This window comes from Hemicordylus capensis, chromosome 4 (assembly GCF_027244095.1).
Source record: "Hemicordylus capensis ecotype Gifberg chromosome 4, rHemCap1.1.pri, whole genome shotgun sequence".
NCBI lineage: Eukaryota > Metazoa > Chordata > Lepidosauria > Squamata > Cordylidae > Hemicordylus > Hemicordylus capensis.
The window spans coordinates 140,381,396-140,401,633 of NC_069660.1; the positions used below are offsets into that span (position 1 = coordinate 140,381,396).

Consider the following 20,238-nt stretch of genomic DNA (forward strand, 5'->3'; position numbering starts at 1 on the left):
CTACCTAGAGAGAGAGAGAGATGGAGAACTGGTAGGCTATTTAGTGCAGACAGCCAGGAAAAACAAACAATTCCAATTGGCAGGGGCATATCTAGGGTGGAGCAGACAGGGCACGTGCCCCGGGCACCACTTGAAGGGGGGAGCCATTTTTTAAAAATTATTTTTTTAAAAAACTGGTTGCCAAAAACAAAATGGTCACCGCACATGCTCAAATGGCCTTAGTATATTAAGGCCCTTAATCCTTAGTATTAAGTATTGGGAGTTTCTTGCTCTCTTTCTCTCATTTTAACTGTCTTTCTGAAATACTAGAATATATTCCAAGCAGTGACACAGTTTACTCTGCATATCCTTTAATTATTTTCAGAGTATCTGGGAAAAGTAAAATTCTCCATTTATTTTTAAAACTTATGAAATAGTGATGCTACAATGCATAGTAGAGAATTAGACAGGCACTTCTGTTTAGTTTCCCAAGTACACCTCCACATAGTATTTGTGTATTTCATGAGCCCCAGCATACTGAAATTTGTAGTTTTCCATTATTTTTTTGTCTGGCTACGTCCACTGCTAATAGTTTTTGAAATATTAAAAGATTAATGATCTTGACTTGTATTTTTGAGCTGATATTATGGTAAAGTTATCTGAAAGATGGATGTCAGATGTTTGGACAGGGGGCACAATTTCAGTGCTTGCCCTGGGTGATATTTTCCCTAGATACGCCTCTGCCAATCGGTGGCAGCAATAAAGCTTATCAGATCACACGGCTGGTTGTGAAGTTTAAATAGCCACTCTCCTTGCTTCTCTGCTGATGCGCAGGGAAGTTTAAAGAAGCAGCACCAAAGACAAGAGTGGATGGAATAGCCTGAGCTTCTCACACCACTTCTTTATGTCTGGATAACCAGAAGAGGACAGAGTAGAGCCAGGAGTTGAGCAGAAGGAAACACAGGACAGCTTGCCAAACAGGTCAAATGATGGTTAGAGGGAAAGCACATGCCAACACCTGGTGAGGGACCTGGCATATAGGGGTCTGCATACCAATGCCAGAAGCCTCCGAGCCAAGTTGCATGAGCTAGAGTACTTGGTTACTAAAGAAAACATAGATATAGTGGGTGTAACAGAAACCTGGTGGAGTGGTGAGAACCAGTGGGACACAATTATTCCTGGATATAAACTCTATAGAAGGGTCAGGGAGGGGAGGGTTGGGGGAGGAGTGGCACTGTATATCAAAGAAGGGATACCTGTAGATTCCAATAAGCTAGAAAACCTAGGTGGACCAGTCCTCCACAGAATCATTATGGCTAACATTACAAGGACTGAAAGGAAATGTGTTACTAGGGACGTGCTAACGCCCTCTGGATCAAAGCGCTGAGAGTGACCTGGAGTTGGACAAACAAGAGAGGTGTCAAAGAGAGACAGGGCAGTAATAATGGGTGACTTCAACTACCCACACATTGACTGCGTAAATTCACATACAGGTAATGACAGAGAGTCCAGATTTCTAGATGTGCTAAATGACTGTGCCTTAGAACAGTTAGTCGCGGAACCAACCAGAGAGATGGTGACTTTGAATTTAATCCCGTGTGGTGCTCAGGATCTGGTGCGAGATGTCAGAATTGCAGAACCATTGGGTAGCAGTGACCATAGTGTGATCTAATTCAGCATATATGTTAGTGGAGAATTGTCAAGGAAGTCCAACACTGATGTGTTGGACTTCAGAAGAGGAAACTTCTCAAAAATGAGGGGAATGGTAAAAAGGAAGTTGAAAAGGAAAGTCAGGTGGGTCAAATCACTCCAGAAGGCATGGAACTAATTTAAAACCACATTACTAGAAGCACAGTTGGAATGTATACCAAGAAGGAGGAAAGGTACCACAAAGTCCAGGAGGATGCCAGCATGGCTAACAAGTCAGGGAAGTTCTAAAAGGGAAGAAGACTTCCTTCAGAAAATGGAAGTCCTGCCCAAATGAAGAAAACAGGAAGGAACATAAACTCTGGCAAAAGAAATGCAAGGACACAGTAAGTGGTGCAAAGAGTGAGTTTGAGGACCATACAGCTAGAAGTGTCAAGGGGAATAACAAAAACTTATTTAAATATATCAGAAGTAGAAAACCTGCCAGGGAGGCGCTTGGGCCCTCCGATGATGAGGGTGTGAAAGGGATTAGTCAGGAGGATAAGGAGATTGCAGAGAAGCTGAATGAGTTCTTTGCATCTGTCTTCACGGCACTGACCATATACCCTCTCCAGAATTGAGTTATTCAGGTTTAGTGACTGAGGAACTGGGTGAATTTGATGTGACAAGGGAGGATGTTCTAAACAGTCTTAGAAAGCTAAAAATTAACAAATAGGTCCAGATAGCATCCACCCAAGAGTTCTGAAAGAACTCAAATGTGAAATTGCCAGTCTCCTAGCAAAAATATATAACTTATCCCTACAATCAGGCTCTGTACCAGAGGAATGGAAAGTAACCAATGTGACTCCAATTTTCAAGAAGGGATCCAGGCAGAATCCAGGAAATTACTGGCTGGTCAGCTTAACTTCAGTGCTGAGTAAATTGTTGGAAAACATACTTAAGGACAAAATGGTTAAGCATAAAGAAGAACAGGCCTTGTGGAAGGAGAACCAGCATGGCTTCTGCAAGGGAAAGTCTTGCTTCACTAGCCTTTTGGAGTTCTTTGAGAGAGTCAACAGGCATGTGGATAAAAGGTGATCTCATTGACATAGTATACTTAGACTTCCAAAAAGCTTTTGATAAAGTTCCCCATCAAAGGCTCTTGAGTAAACTTAGCAGTCATGGAATAAGGGGACAGGTTCATGTGTGGATCGGTAACTGGTTGAAGGACAGGAAACAGAGGGTAGGAATAAATGGACAGTTTTCACAATGGAGGTAGGTAGGAAGTGGGACGGGTCCCCCAGGGATCAATACTGGGACCAGTGCTCTTTAATTTGTTCATAAACGATCTAGATGTTGGGATGACCAGTGAAGTGGCCAAATTTCCAGATGACACTAAGCTATTTAGGGTAGTGAAATCCACAACAGATCGTGAGGAACTCCAAAAAGATCTCTCCAAACTGTGGAACTGGGTGACAAAATGGCAAATGCAGTTCAGTGTAAGCAAGTGTAAAGTGATGCACATTGGGGCAAAACCCCACCAACTTCACATATATACTGATGGGATCTGAGCTGCTGGTGACTGACCAGGAGAGAGATCTTGGGGTTGTGGTGGACAGCTCATTGAAAGTGTCATCTCAGTGCGTGGCAGCTGTGAAAAAAGCTAATTTCATGCTAGGAATCATTAGGAGGGGGATTGAAAAGAAAACTTCTAATATTATAATGCCCTTATACAAATCTATGGTGCGGCCACATCTTGAGTACTGTGTACAGCTTTGGTCACCATATCTTAAGAAGGATACTGTAGAACTGGAAAAGGTGCAGAAGGGGAAAACCAAAATGATCAGAACCCTGTAGCACTTTCCTTATGAGGGAAGGCTACAGCATCTGGGGCTCTTCACCTTGGAAAAGAGGCGACTAAGGAGATACATGATCTAAGTGTATAAAATTATGCATGGAGTGGAGAGGGTAGATAGAGAGAAATTGTTCTCCCTCTCTCACAACACTAGAACCAGGGTAGCCGTGACCATCATGTGATCCAATTCAACATATATGTGAGTGGAGAATTGTCAAGGAAGTCCAACACCCATGAAACTGAAGGTTGGGAAATTTAGGACAGACAAGTGGAAGTATTTTTTCACACAGTGCATAATTAATCTATGGAATTCCTTGCTATGGGATGTGGTGATAGCCAGAAGCTGTGATGGCTTTAAAAAGGGCTTAGACAGATTCATGGAGGACAGGCTACATCATATGATGAGTTCAAACAAGCTGTATACAAAAGATTTAAAATAGGACCTGAATTTTTAAGGAAAACCGCAGCCTAAACCACGGAAGTCTTATATTGAATTGGTACCCAGTTATTGCATTTGTTGAAGAAGAGTAGACACCCTGGATAAAATGGCTGAATTAATTGTGAATGCTCGATTTGATTCTCAGCAACGCCAAGAGTGTAAATAAAAATAAAATATTTGGCACCAGAAACAATTAAAATAAAAATAAGATTTGGCACCAGAAAATAAAAATAAAAGATTTGGCACCAGAAACAGTTAAAGAGCAACTTAGCTGATCAATTGGTGCTTAATAGGGAGGAATCGTCTTTTAGATATAGCAAATCTGAGGTAAACAGAAAGTCAAAATGCTCTGGTTCAACAGAAAAACTAGTAAATAAATAGGAAAAATCCTTTACCAATGAAAGGTTTGGGGTTCAGAAACCTTTTCTAAAGAGAAAAGACAGTGATACAAAATGCTTCAAATGTGTGGAAAGGGGGCATATGAAAGCTGATTGTTATTTTAGAAAATCTGCTCATGAAATGAAGCCTGAACCACAAACAGAGATACCTCACTAAATTAGAGAGTGGTGTTCACAAGTGCAGGGTCAGCAGTATTACTTACTGTGAGGAGGTAAATGATCATCTAAGAGAACCTATATTGGTGGGTCAGCAAACTATTTTAGAAATGATTGATACAGGCACTACTAAAGACACATTTGACTTCCTGCAAACAAATTCACTTTATTTTCTTTTAAAAAAAGAATTCTTCTGCCAAATTTGTTTCACTTCTGGAAACACATATAGGATTGTAACCGGTATTGTTGTGTTTACTGGTTCAATCAGTATATCTTTTCTTCTACATCAACCTGCCCATATCCTGAGATCAACTTCATAGGCTTTCCGCAAAGTGCCCCCATTATCTGAGGTAGGGCAGGTGGTGACTGGAGAGAGCATCTTCTCAGCTGAATTCCACCTATGGAATTCCCTTCCCAGGGAGACTTACCTGGTGTACATCTTACTATTCTTTTTGTGCCAGGCAAATACATGTTATTATCCCTGATTTTTAAAATTTGAACTGAGGTTTAATTGTTTTTTGGACATTTGTATTTTAAAATTGTAACTGCATTGCTCTGTTATTCCACAACCACCCCTTTGTAAATCACCTGGAAATTTGACTGCTTAAAAATCCCTTTAAATCCCTTTTTGTAGCTTAAAAATTCCTTTAAATAAAAGCATACATAAATACAATTTGCTATTGTGTTCTGCATTGTGTGAATAGAATTCACAGAATTCTAGTATGCCTTGGACAAGATGTGTTGGTTGCAGCAATCAAGTGGATGAATCAAGTGGATGTGAATCTGTCCTACAAGTAACATAAAGAAAAAGAAACATGATGCTGCTGAACATAAGCAGTCTTAGGTCATGAATTAAAACAATTAGTATCCTAACAACAAAATATAATGGGGCTATTCTCACGATCAGGCAAAATCGGGCTAGGGGAGCAGAGGCGTAGCAAGGTTGGAGTGGGCCCAGAGATGAGATTTTGAAATGCCCCCCCCCCAAGTCCAGGGCCTCCGCACACCCCAGGCCCCCAAGGATTTAAGTCTGATATTTCAAAATAAGTATGCTGCCTAGAAATACATTTCACTGAATACACACACACTTCACAATATATAGTGATATATATTGAATACTATATATTTGTGCTACTTTTAATGCCTAGAACACACTAGAAACACTAATTATTAAAATGGGACCCTCGCTGCAGATTAGCAAAGGAGACTTTCAACCATGCAGGGTGAGCCTATGTATGTTTTCTTAGAATTTTGAACAAATTCAGTAAAGTTTGATGGCAGGAGGTTTTTCACAGAAGGCTTTTAAAGCCCTTTAACACACATCTCCTCTGGAATGGAGGTGCTGCATTCACATGTTGGCCAGACTGAAGTCCCTGCGAGTTACTGGGGAGCAGTTCACACACAAGGGGAAAGAAAAAAAAAGCACCACACATGCTTCACAGTTCTCACTCAGACCTTCTGGGGTGCAAAACAACTTGAGCATAAGTGCATTTATAAATGAATGAATGAATGAATACATACAATATTGTTTGTTCCAGAAGTTTTTATAATTTTCTGCCATGAAACAATCCACTTATAGGACTTTTTAGATAGTTTTTTTTAAAGCCAGCAAATTTTCCCAGCTGTTTTAAATTAAATATTCAGAGACTTCTCAGTCTCTCCCCCCTCCCTATCAAAGCCCTATGGCAAGCAGATCCCTATATATGGGAGGGTGTGTGTAACCACAAAAAGGAGTTCACATTCTACCTGACAAATGCTGGGCTGGGCAGAGGGTCTGTTGCAGAGAGCTGTGGGGCCCACTCTGCCTGCCTGCCTGCCTCCTTGCTTGCTTGCTTGCTTGGGGTCTCCCTGCAGGCCTACTCCAGTTCAGGCTTCACTGAGGCCTATACGGAGGCCTCCCTGGAAGCCCCGCCTACCCACCGATCAGCTGATTGGCGGGGGGGGGGGAAAGGAGCTCTTTGCAGGCAGCTTGCCTGCTGCTTAGATTGCCTGCCAGGAGGACAAGCAGGAGAGAGGGTGAACAGGGCAAGTGGCTGAGGGGCCTTGGGGCTGGGCAGGGGGCAATGGGGAGTCATGTGAGGTGTCTCTGGGGGCCCCCCCAAGGCAGTGGGCCCCCCAGGCAACCGCCTCCCCTTGCCTAATAGTAGTCACACCCCTGTGTGTGGCCCTGTGAAGTCCAGCAGAGAGCATGACATCCCTCCTTTGGGGCTTCTATCTCCCCCTGAAGGGAGCGGGGGTGAAATGGTTGCAGGCTGGTTAGGTCCCAGTGGGGTTGAGCAGGTGATGTAAGGATTGCTGCAGGGAATAGCTCCAGTGGGCAGCCATGTTGGGTATGGCAGGAAGCAGGAAGTAGACCAGGGAAGGGGTGGGGTGGAGTAGGCTTTAAGCCCTGTCAGCTTTGTAGTGGGGCATTTAAAGCCAAGGGAGGTGATCATGAGGGCTACTCTTGAGAATGGGAGTTGGAAGTCCCCCTGGAGAGGGATCTGGCTGGATGCAGCAAGCCAGGAGAAGGGCTGAGGTGATGAAATAGCCTCCTCCCCTGGTCTACTCTGAGGCTGACCTTGTCTATTCCCATCCTGTGATTCTGGGTTCATGAAAGGCCAATAACACATCCCCTGCCCCCGCCCCTGAGCCTTACAGGTGGGATGTGTGGCACTGAATAGTCTGCCAAACCTCAATCACCTGCCAGTGAAGGTACCAGGATAATGGTTTACATGATGAGAAGAAATGGGAAAAGGTAGTCTACAACCAGTCTATTACTCACCCACTGCACAGTGGTGACGTGGGGTCTGTGTCTTCCAGTGAGAGGCCAGACCAAGAGACGTTTAGTCCAGCAGGAGGAGGCAGTGAGTGAAGCAACTCTCTACCATGCAATGTGAGATCCAGAGAGAGGACTATCCCAAACCCTGAGGGAGGAATCCAAATACTTCCTGGAGTCCTGGAGAGGCACTGCCAGTTAGAGTAGACAGTGCTTATCTAGATGGACCTATGGTCTGACTCAGTAGGCAGCATCTTCATAAGAACATAAGAACAGCCCTGCTGGATCAGGCCCAAGGCCCATCTAGTCCAGCATCCTGTTTTGCACAGTGGCCCACCAGATGCCGCTGGAAGCCACAGGCAGGAGTTGAGGAGTTGAGTTCCAATGGAAGCACCTTGACCTAAAAGAACTGAACATGTATCTTTTCCCGATAGTCCTGGTTGATGTGTTTCATGCCAATCAGGAATCACTGCAGGGACTGTGGGCTGTACATTTGGGGCCTTCCTACTTGTGTGCCATGATGCCACTGAGATGATTTGAGGACATCACAAGTAATTTAAAGTTCAATGACAAAGCTACATGATAGGAGAGAGGAGTGATTGCCAAGCTGGCAACCATTACAGATATCTGGGCCTCATTTGTGCAGAAGCTGCAGCAGAGCTACATTCCTGGATCTGACCAGCAATTGATGAGCAGCTGTTAGGTTTCTGATATGCTGTCCCTGCTGGTAACACATTCCAAGCAGGTTAAAGAAGTACACTTTGAAATTTTGGTGGTGTTGTGATGCAGAAACATCCTACTCACTGACCAGAGATGCTGACCTTGGGAAGCAAGCCAGAGCACTCCAACAAAGACAAGTAGGCCTACAATTTGTGCAGCAATGTGTACAGTCATGGAACAACACTTAGGGCCACTTGCTGAAGTGCATTTAGAGGGGTGATTCAGATGAGTATCCCTCTCGTGATTAAAGGATGTGCTAAGAGCACATCGGCGCATCTACCATGGCAAGTGCATTCTTGCCACAGATTTGATGCTTTTGCGTTGTGCAGGGCAATGTTAATCTAAACCTGCAATCATAACTGTGATGAGGAATAACTTCCTTCCACAGTGTTTAGCTATCCAAGGCTCTCCAAAGCAAGGGGTTGACCTGTGTAGGCACTATGAGACACAACAAGCCAGATATATCCCCACAGATACAACCACATTCACAAAGGGAAACACTGTTGTCTGTGTTTGGCTTGGATGGACTGAAGATGTTGGTATTGTGAGTATTCAGGAAGTTTGTGATAAAAAATCAAGCAAAAAAGTGATGATCGTAAGTGACTGGACTGTAAAATGCATTTGGCAAGCTTTCAGATTGTCTTTAGATCAGTCGCAGCATGTCCTTTCAACTGAAATGCTGAGAACAGAGCTGTTGAAGTATGGATCCTCATTAGTGTGGGGTCTGAAATGTTCAAAGGTCACATTCTCAGTGAATAGTGCAGTCACACAGGGTGCCATGTTGGGGGTCACTGCTGCACTCCCCAGAAGTGAAAGGTTATATTTTCAGTTCTGAGGCCTGAAAATGTTGTTTCTTTTTTTTGGGGGGGGGGGATCCAATGTAACCAATGGATACTCAGGAGTAGGAAGTTCTACTTGTGTGTAAACAGTCATGACTCCAGATGAGGGTTAATTCTTCCATTTAAACCCATAGGATCTAAAAGTGCTTACCTTTTGTTTGTCAAGCACTCTGTATAGTAAAAAGGTTATAGAAGCTGTTAATAGATATAGAGTGCTAATATATACTGTATACATATCTCTAAGTGCACATGAAACAGTAATCTTGTAAACTGAAATTTATACCCAGAATTATGTGTTCCATAATTATTTTTAGTGCATGACTGACGACGGGCACCATCTCTGTGTTACCATAGTGCATGGTATTTTTCAGTATTTGCAGCAGAGCAAATCAGTTCCTTTATCTGCAGAATCTCTGAAGAGTTAATATGCAAACTGGTTCTTGGCTCTAGTTGGTCAATGCTTAACCAAATTTGGCAGAAGCATGAAATTCAAAAGCATTTAGGGGAAAATATTGTCTCTGAGGTAAAGCGTTTATCCTCTAAGAGGGAAGGTAAAGTTTCTCCATCCCTTATGGTTTTTGCTCTGTTTGGGGGTCAGGAATTACCCAAACAAGTGGTTATAGGATATCAAGTCTTTAGGGTTCGCCCGTTTATTCCTCCTCCTTTGCGGTGTTACAATTGCCAGCGTTTTGGACATGTGGCTGCGGTTTGCAGTGGCCAGACTCGCTGTGGGAAATGTGGAGGCGCACATTCCATGAAGCAATGTGAAAGTTCTCAACCTGTGAAATGTTGTAATTGTGGAGGTGCTCATACCCCAGGATATTGTGGCTGCTCAGTATCTAGGCAAGCTTGGGATGTTCAAACGCTTAGAATTGAGCAGGGCATCTCTTATTCTGCGGCAGTTAAAAGATATAAGGAGGCTAGCGGGATGGTGGAGAATGTTGGAAGTTCTCTTCCTTCTTCCCCCCTTCCTTCTTCTTCCAATGCAAGCTGGAGGGGAGGCTTGTCATTTCCCTGCAAAAGAATTTTTTTTAGCTTTCATGGTGGAAGTCATTAATTGTACTGCTCAGACTGAGCGCCGTTCTGAAAAGATGGCAATAATTTTGAAGGCTGCTGAGAAATATCTAGGAATGGATTCGGTTACGGCTGGACAGATATGTGCAGAGTTGGGCCATTCTGAAACCTAGGCTGCGGCCTTTATCGATTCTTCATTGGAATGCTCATAGCCTTTATGCTCATGGCCAAGAATTGAAATAGGTTTTATTGAAAACTTTAAATCCTCCCTCTGTAGTTTGCATTCAGGAGACTTGGTTGGTCTCTTCTTTGGCCTTCCGACTGCTAGGATATAATTTTTTACGTAAGGACCGGAAAGAGGGGAGGGGTGGTGGTGTATTTGGTGTTTTAGAGGGTTTGAATTTTTTGGAAGTAGATATCAGGACTGATGATATTGAGGTTCTGGTTATTGAAATTCCACTGGAAGATTTTTCGTTACCAGTTCGTGTTGTTAATGTTTATAATCCATGTTGTCCGAAGATGTTCGCGATCCGGTTATCTTTTGTGGGGATTTTAACTGCCATAATCCCCTTTGGGGCAGTTTAAAATTTGATCCCAATGGGAAAATTTTGGAGGCTTTCTGTGCAGATAAAGGTTTTGTGGTGCTCAGTGACGATACTCCAACTAGATTCAATGCCAGTACCGGTTTAATGTCCTCTTTGGATTTGGGGATAGTCTCTAGCACTATTGCAGGGAAGTGTTCATAGGAGGTTCTGGCTGAGTTTCATATGGGAAGTGATCATCTTACTACTTTATTATGTTTTGGGGAAAAGGGGTGTTTTGAGCAGTGATTGTCTGCCCCTCGGTGGAGCTATTCTAAGGCTGACTAGAGTTTGTTTCAGTCATTGTGCAAGCGGGAATTGGCGCTTGTTCCAGAATCGATTTCGGTCGAGGAGTTTTCCGATATTCTTTCTAGTGGGATTAATAAGGCGGCTTCTCTTGCTATCCCTAGGACTTGGGCCCAGGTAGGGTCTAGTCGTTCGGTTCCTTGGTGGTCGGAGGAATGTAGATCAGCTGTGAAGGCTAGAAATCGTGCCTTTAGAAGAGCTAAGCGCTCTCTAGCTGGAGCGGATTTGCTTTCTTACAAGCGTTTAAGGGCAAAAGTTAAGAAAGTTGTTCGGTCGGCGAAGAGGCAGAGCTGGAGAACTTATTGCGCTAGGTTGTCAGCAGATGTTCCAGTCGGGAATGTTTTCAAACAAATTAAGAGGATGAATGGGACTTGTATAAAATGTGTAGGAATCCTTGCTTTGGTGTCAGCGGATGGTTCTGGTTCTATTTCGAACATGGAGAAAGCTGAAACGCTCGTGAATGTGTTCCAACAGGTCAGTAGTTCAGATAATTGGTCAGCCTCCTTTAGACAGCATCGGGCAGATTTTATGGACTGTCATAGGGAGGTTTTTGTCATGTCTGCTCCCTGTTTGGAGGGCGAAATTGATGATTTTTTCTCTCCTTGGGAGTTTCAGAGAGCTTTGTGTTCGGGGAAAAGGTCTGCTCCTGGGGAGGATGGGATTAGTAATGAAATCCTTCGGCATTTGCCAGTGGAATCCTTGGCGGTCTTCCTTCTTTTTTATAATTTAGTCTGGGAAAAGGGATCTATCCCTAAATCCTGGAAGGATGCTGTTGTTATTCCTGTGGGTAAGCCAGGTAAGAATTTGTCTGATCCGACATCTTATCGTCCTATTGCTTTACTTTCTTGCTTATGCAAGCTTATGGAACGTATGTTAAATGAATGTTTGATGTCTTATCTTGAGAAATACCACTTACTTACTGACTTTCAAAGTGGATTCTGGAGAGGTCATAGTACATTGGACCAAGTGGTCAGATTGGAGACTGACATCTGGAAGACCTTCTGTTCTAAAGGTTTTTTTAGTAGTGGTCTTTTTAGATCTGGAAAAGGCTTATGATATGGTGTGGAGGGAGGGTTTGTTATACAAAATATATTGTTGTGGTGTTCGGGGAAGGTTCTTTCAATGGCTGGTGTCTTATTTTGCGGGAAGGCGTATTAAGGTTCGGGTCCGGGACTCTATTTCTAGGCCCCGGGACGTACAGAATGGCATTCCTCAGGGTAGTGTTTTGAGCCCAACATTATTCAATGTAATGGTAAATGATCTTCCTTCAATTTTGCCACAAGGTGTGGTTTGCAGTATGTATGCAGACGATTGTGCCATCTGGAGTAGGAGTAGGAATTTGGGTGGAGCTGTCGAAAAATTGAACAAGGCCCTTTTTGCTTTGGAAAATTGGGGAAATGAGTGGGGCTTTAAATTTTCCTCTTCTAAGTCGATGGGAATTATCTTCACACGACGGAAGGTTCCGGTGGTTCCTAGTTTGTTTTTGTATGGCTCCCAAGTTGAGATTGTTTCCAAATTTAAGTTTTTGGGCGTCTTTTTTGACTCTAAATTGTCTTGGGTTCCTCATATTCATTATCTTGAGGATCGGTGCAGACTGCATCTCAATTTGTTAAGGAGTATTTCTGGAAATTATTGGGGAGCAGACCGAAGATCTCTTCTGTTGGTTTATCGTGCCATGGTTCGGTCAGTTCTGGATTATGGCTGTCAGGTTTTTTCTTCTGCTTCCAAATCAGTTCTGCATAGATTGGACGTGATCCAGTCTGAAGCTCTTCGAACCATCTGTGGGGCTTTTGTGACCACGCCTTGTAGGGTGCTTCGGGGTGTAACTGGCGAATTACCATGGAGCTTGCGTCAGAAGTACTTGGATATCATGCTTTGGAAATGTTTACGTAATTTGTCATTTGGGAACTGGGGTAATGTGTATGGCCTGTGCTGGGAATTTGGTGATCCTGGGAAATTTTCTGGGGATCGCTATCCTCATGTTGTCAGACTCTCTTTGTGGCCTGAATCTAAATCTCTTGAAGGTTCACAGCAGGTGGGAATGAGGCCACTTTTATATCCAATTTGGCTTTACCATCCCCCTGAGGTTCTGCTTGATGGATTGGAGTGAGGACTTTCCTATAGGTCTAACGTTGTAATAAAATCCCTGACTTTTGAAAGGTTGTCCTTTGATTTGGATTTTTGTAAGATTTTTACGGATGGTTCTATATCTGCTCAGGGTGATAGAGTCTCTGCTGCAGTCGTTATACCCAGTTTGGGAATAGTAAAGGGTTATAGATTGACTGGTGGTGTTAGTATAATGACTGCTGAATTGACTGCGGTGGCCCTGGCTCTAGAATGGATTCAGGATATGCATCCTGGGGGGTTTGTGAACTTATTGGACTTTTGTCAGGTTTACAGGCCATCCAAGGGGGTAGTTTTTTGAATAAGTCCCCTGTAGTTGCAGAAATTTTGGAATTTGAACAATCTTCTTCTTTCGAGGGGTTTTCGCGTTAGGTTCCGCTGGGTTTGTTCTCATATCGGGATCTCTGGAAATGAACTCGCGGACTCAATTGCAAAATGATCTTTGGACCGTTTGACTGTAGATTGCGAGATTCCTTTCAATGTTATGGAAGTCAGAAATTGGGTTGGGTTGGAGATGAGGAAGATTTGGCAGAAGGAATGGGATGATGACCCTACGGGTCGGAGGGTGTATACTTTTTGTCCTAAACTGAGTGATTTTCAACTCTTCAGTATTTTGGGAAGGACCCGACAAGTTTCCCTGTTCAGAACATTGACGGGACATTGTTCAACTAGAGACAAGTTATTTTTCCAGGTATGGGGACGGCATCCATCACGTGATGGGTTGTCAGGCTCCGCATGCTCTGAGACAGGGCCAATCAAATTCAAGCATGCCCTCTATCTGCTCTGCGACACCCTATCGACCCCAGTTCTGGTCCTGTCTTCGCTCTGAGATAGTACTCTGATCTACGTGTGTGAGGCTTTTAGCCATTCTTTCAAATCAGAACTTGGATTGTAAAAAATTTTCTTTCCTTTCCCTTTCTCCTTTCTTCTGTGTGCGAAGGGGGGAAAGGAGTTGCCGCGTTTGTACTCGTGTGCCTTGTGAGTAAGAATCTGCCCTTTGTGTGAGGCAATCTCATTTCTTTCCTCGTCTCTGTCAGTCTGTCAGTTTCAGTTACTCCCTCAGCCTCCGTCTTATTTACTGCCCGATCTGTTTTCACTGTTACTAAAAATGGAGTTAGCTCATACCGGGGACATGCTCAGAGGTTCCCTTTCGGAGGGCCCTCTTTCTGATGCTCCTGGAGTTGACCCTGCCGTTCCGGAGGGAACTGGGGCTGGTGCAGCTAACGAAGTCCCGATACCTCCCATTATTCAAGAGGGAGAGAAAAGGCAGGACGTTTCCCCTAGTGCTTCCGTTGCCAAAAAGGGGCATTTTAAAGCCTTAAAAAAGTCAAAGCACCTCAAGGGTGCAGACGGGCTGAAGCTAAAAAAATGAAAGAAGAGCAAAAAGGGCGCTGTGAGTTTAACTCCGCTCAGCTAGCGGCTTCAGATAAGGGCAGTTAGAGAGCAGCAGCCGATTTTACCACCGACGGAGCTTCCCGCTCAAACCGCGGTGGCCATTTTGAAGTCACCCGAAACTGCTTCTGTCTCTCTAAGCGCTATGAGGGGCATGGATCTGAGGCAAAGCTCTGCAGAGATGGCTGTGCAGCCAGGGAACGAGCCACTAGGTTCGGCAGGCTTGCGCCCTGCCCGGGTGAGTGATGCACCGGGCGGTGATTTGGCGGGCATGACTGGCCCGAATGGTGAACAGCTCTCCGCGAAAGAGCTACAGTGGTTGGGTGAGTTTGTCAAAAAACAATGCCTTTCCGTGGTATCCCCTTTGTTAGCTCAGGTGCCTGCTGCGGGGCCAACTCTGCAAACTAATTTGCAGCCCCAAGCCCCATTAGCCCCCTCCCGTAGGGGACGGCGTCCTTCTTTTTCGTCATCCCCCGACTCAAGTCCAGTCAGACAAGCTATTCCGTTAGGAGAGCGTATTATGTTGAGCAGATGGTCCAAGAGACGACGCATGTGCGGTAAATACCTAGAGTCTGCATCCTCAGCTGGGGAGGGATTGGAAAGGTCTATTAGGGGACCTGATCCACTTGAGGGTTCCCGTCCTTTAAACCCTATGGACACACGCCAACCGAGTCTTCAGAGGGCAAACACTGTGGCACCATCTGTACTGCCAGTGAGATCTGAGAGGTCTTCCACCATCCCCGATAGGGATCCGGGTTCCAGTTCGTCAGACTCAGAGAGAGAGGAAGGCGAACTGTCAGATGAACAGGTTACTACAGAAAAGCCTTCTTCCACTAGACTGTTTTCAGCTAGTGAGTTTGAAATATTGCTGGCTAAGGCCAAAAGAGCAATAAAAGATGTGTCTTCTGGAACGGGATCTACCCCCGTCACCGGTCTAGATCAAGAGGTTTTTCCTGCTACATCAGTATCTGCGGCCACGGTGCCCTTTCCCCCTTTATTTAAAGAGGTTATGTTAGCAGAATGGGGGGTTCCGGTGGCTTCAAAACCAGCGATATATTTTCCAAAAAAGTTGTATGCCTTTCCCCCTGACATTATGTCTTTGTTAGCAACTCCTGTTGTAGATGCTCCCGTGGTGCAATTGGTGACCGGTGCCTTGGTCAATAAGGAAGGGGAAGAATATCTCAGGTCTCCAGAGGAGAAAAAGACGGATCATCTCCTGAGGAAGGGTCACGAGGTGTCAGCAACGGTCATCAGGGCTGCGGCCACTAATTCAATTTTCGCAAGAGCTACAATCCTATGGACTAAAGAACTGGTTAAGTTGATTCCCCCTGATAATAAAGCACTTCGGCAAGGCTTGAATAAAATAGCCAGGGCTTTGGCCCTTATGGCCGATTCTAGCTTAGATTGCCTACAGCATGCCTCTAGGGCAATGGCGGCGGGGGTCGCTGTGCGCAGAGGTTTGTGGTTAAAGCACTGGCGGGTAGACTCAAAATCTAAATCGGCCCTGGCGGCCACACCTTTCAGAGGCACTAAACTGTTTGGGGAGTCATTAGAACCGGTCCTGGTTGAAACACGGGATAAGAAAAAAGCTATGCCCACTGGTAGAGGGGAATTCAGAAGACCTTTTCGAGGCACAACAGGCTATCAGAATTCCTTTCGTCCCTACAGGTCTACCAGCAGATACTACCAAATGGCTTCAAGAGACTTTTTCAGGGATCGTGAGTTCAGAGGGAACCAGTCCAGACAGCCATGGCGACAGTTTTGGAGCAACAAAAATAGAGGTACAAGCAGAGGCAGAGGGGGCTCCTTCTCCTCTTCACAAGACCGCCGTAACAATAAGCAATGACTCACCCGCGGTCGGGGGCAGGTTGGGGCGCTTCACTCAAAGGTGGAGAGACACGACCTCAGACTGTTGGGTGCTCCAAACCATCTCTCAGGGTTATTGTATAGATTTTTTCACAGAACCGACGGATTTCTTTTTCAATACTCCCGTGTCGGGCGATCCCCACAAGCAGGAGCTGATGAGAGCAGCCATTCAGCACTTGCTGCAGATTCATGCGATAGAACCAGTCCCAATAACGGAACCGCTGGACGGCGTTTTTTCCCTCCTCTTCCTAGTCCCGAAGAAGGACGACACTTGGAGAGAGGTGCTCGATCTAAAACGTCTCAATCGGTGCGTGAGAAAGAAACATTTCAGGATGGAGTCCGTCAGGACCATAAAAGCAGCCATTCTCCCAGGGGACTGGCTGGCATCTCTGGACTTATCAGAGGCATATTTACACGTGCCAATTCATCCAGCCTTTCGCCGCTTCCTAAGGTTCGCATACAATCAACAATTCTACCAGTATCGGGCACCCCCTTTCGGCCTGTCGTCTGCCCCAAGAGTTTTCTCAAAATTGATGGTGGCGCTGATTGCCCACATCAGGCAGGGAGGGGTTCATGCCTATCCCTATTTAGACGATATTTTAGTTCGTTCAAGCTCGGCAAGCCAAGCCAAGAGGGACGTCTGGTACATGGTGCGAATGCTGCAGGAACATGGTTTTATAGTGAACCAAGCCAAAAGTCATCTGAACCCTTCCCAGAGCCTAATTCATCTGGGGGTTTTGTTCAACACGGAGTCTGCAACAGTAAGCCTTCCGAAGGAACGCAGAGAGAAGATTTGGCAGGCAATCAGTCCTTACCTGTCCAAACGAAAAGCGACGCTTATGCACTTGGCCAGAATCTTGGGCCTGATGATCGCCTGCCTGGACTGTGTGGTATGGGCCAGATGGCATTCCAGGCCACTCCAATGGTTGCTCCTGCCCTACCAAGAGGAGATTATGGAAAAGAAGACCTTATGGCTCAAGATACCTACCAAAGCTCGCCGCTCCTTCGTCTGGTGGGGGTTGTCTGCAATGCTGCGGGGGCTTCCTCTAGAAATCATGGAAAAGATAGTGCTCACTACAGACGCGAGCCTTCTCGGATGGGGAGCGCACATTGCCAACTTCCAGGCACAGGGCAAGTGGACCCGGGAAGATCAGATCCACAACATAAACTGGCTGGAGCTGAAGGCGGTCCGCCTAGCCCTACTGAGTTTCGAGAAGACAGTAACAGGGCGTCATGTGTTAGTCCGGACGGACAATATCACTACAAAGGCCCACATAAATCATCAGGGGGGCACGAGATCGAGATCCCTGATGCAGGAAGCGGACCTTCTTTTTCAGTGGGCGGAACAGCACTTGCTGTCAATCACAGCAGAACACCTGTCAGGTGTGAAGAACCTACAGGCAGACTGGCTGAGCCGTCAAACTTTAGACCCGGCGGAATGGTCCCTACACACGCAGGTTTTTGAGACCATAGTCCGGAAGTACGGGCAACCAGTAGTGGACTTGTTCGCTTCAGTCCAAAACTGCAAACTTCCGAGGTTCTTCTCGAGGCATCACTGCGGCCAGGCGGAGCAAGTGGATGCATTAGTCGTACGTTGGCCATGCGGGCTGCTGTATGCCTTCCCTCCTACTCCAATTCTGGGGTCGGTCATCAGGAAAATCAGGTCAGAGAGGGCCCAGGTTATTGTAGTGGCTCCATATTGGCCACGAAGACCGTGGTTTTCAGACTTGATGACCCTCTCTGCTCAACCGCCATGGCCTCTTCCTCTGAGAAAGGACCTCCTGAGTCAGGGCCCGATTTTTCACCCAGACCCAGACTGGTTGCGTCTTCACGTGTGGAGGTTGAACGCCGGATGTTGAAAAAGAAGGACTATATATCAAAGGTTCAGGAGACCATCATGGCAGCTAGGCGACCATCTACAGTTCGCATCTATCAGGTGACCTGGTCAGCTTTCTGTTCTTGGGCTCAGAAGCATGGAGTTGTTCCGACTGAAGCCAGAGTACCGGCAGTTCTTGCATTTTTACAGGCAGGTATCGATAAGGGCCTCCGTCCCAGTACGTTACGACGGCAAACCTCAGCTCTGGCATCGGTCCTGGATATTTCTAACAAGAGGGCTCCCGGACTGCACCCGGATGTCCGAAGATTTCTGAAGGGAGCGCTTAATCTGGGGCCCCCTCCAATACATAGGTTTCCTTCATGGAACTTAAACGCAGTTTTGAGGGCCCTCACCAAACCTCCCTTTGAACCGCTTCGTAAGGTTTCATTGAGGATTCTCACTTTTAAAGTCCTGTTCCTGATTGCGATCACTTCTATGAGGAGAGTTTCTGAACTGGCTGCCTTATCGGTAAGAAAAGAGCTGTGTATTTTTCAAAAAGAATGGGTGGTTTTGAAGTTGGATCCTACCTTCCTTCCAAAAGTGAATACCAGTTTTCATAGAAGCCAGGAGATTGTCCTCCCTTCATTCTGTCCGGCCCCCCGTCATCCCAAGGAACGGGATTGGCATTCCCTGGACGTTCGTCGGGCGCTCCGAATCTATATTAAGCGTACCCAGCATTTTCGCAAATCCGATTCCTTGTTCATTTCTTACTTACCTTCTAGGTTGGGGGTTAAGGCTTCCAAAGAAGCTCTTGCCAGGTGGCTCCGAGCTACCATTGCTCTAGCTTATTTTTCCATGAATCTGCAGGTTCCACAGGGCATTACGGCCCATTCAACCAGAAGTGTTTCATCTTCAGCTGCCTTCTCAGCTCGGGCACCTCTTGAAGAAATATGCAAGGCGGCTACTTGGTCGTCGACATCGCCTTTTGTGAAGCACTATAAGATCCCTTCCTTTTTTGACCCTCAGGCGGCCGTGGGCCGTATGGTGTTACAAAAAGTGGTCTAATTCATCCGCTGCCCCCCCCTTTGTTCTTGATAGCTTGGGTATGTCCCATCACGTGATGGATGCCCTCCCCATACCTGGAAAAAGAAACATTGGTAGACTTACCGTGAAGGGTTCTTTTTCTGGTATGGGGAGGGCATCTGACCCACCCACGGATGTGGAGGACAGTACGTGGGTGGCGGGGGCAACTCCTAGGGCATTTAGCTGGTGCTATCCCTGTCTGTTCCTTTCTACTCATTAGTTTCAGGAATAATGGTTGGAAGTGAGGATATCGCTCGACTGTGAGCAACTGAGACTATCCTGTCTATTTACTTAGTGTTTTTTCTGCTCTCTACTTGCCAAAATTTTTCTAAATAGTTGAAGTTCTGCGGTTATTGTCTACAGTTTTGTAACGTTTTTTCGCTCTACAAGACCAGAACTGGGGTCGATAGGGTGTCGCAGAGCAGATAGAGGGCATGCTTGAATTTGATTGGCCCTGTCTCAGAGCATGCGGAGCCTGACAACCCATCACGTGATGGATGCCCTCCCCATACCAGAAAAAGAACCCTTCACGGTAAGTCTACCAATGTTTCTATCTCCTTGGAAAATCTGAGAACAATTTATGTTTTTCGTGTGGAGTGTCTGAGACAATTGATCACCTTTTGTGGGATTGTGTTCATTTTTGTGATGAACGTGAGCGTTTCTTTCTCTCTCTTCACTCTGTTAATTTCCATGGTAGATCTCTTCAGGAACTATTTTCAGACCGTCAAAATTGGAAGATCGCTCTCTCTTTTGTGGAGTTTCCTCAAATCGTCTCCTCTTTTTGAATATCTGTGATGCCATTTCTTCTTTTTGAACATTTGTGAATATTTTTTGGATTTCCAGTAGGTGGCATTTGTATGGTCCTGGTACGCCATTACCTTCTACAAGAAGAAGATGAAGACATTTCCAGGAAGAGACGACCCCTTCTATTTGAACTTCTGTCTTGAGGACCAAAATAATGAGGTCACTAAAGTGGTGGTGAAATTTTTTTGTTGCTATCAGATTAAGATCTTGTTTAAGGTCTAATTCATAGGAGCTTACTGTTTTATTCTGTTTTATTCTGTTTGCTATGTGTAATATTTTTTTTAATGCTTTTTAATGTCTTTTGTATGACCTATGGCTGTAATAAAATTGATTGATTGATACTTTTCATGGGGAGGGGGGAGTAATGTGAATGTACACTTCCATAACCATGGTGAGACATGTAAACTCCTTACTGTGACAGTCTGCGGGAGGTAACCATCCATTCCTTGTGCATTCAGCTATCTTTGGCCCAGCAACACTTT

The 20,238-nt window shown here is 45.3% G+C and overlaps 1 protein-coding gene and 1 long non-coding RNA gene across 2 annotated transcripts in view; one reads left to right on the forward strand and one right to left on the reverse strand.

Annotated features, from left to right (window-relative positions):
- The window catches only part of LOC128322200 (complement factor H-related protein 4-like), a 65,671-nt gene that overhangs the window by 32,080 nt on the left and 13,353 nt on the right, over positions 1–20,238 (reverse strand). The gene's annotated exons all lie outside the window — the stretch shown is intronic.
- On the forward strand, positions 6,403–20,100 carry LOC128322202 (uncharacterized). The gene is made up of 2 exons (XR_008305588.1): positions 6,403–6,971; positions 19,650–20,100. It is a non-coding gene; the product is annotated as an uncharacterized LOC128322202 (long non-coding RNA).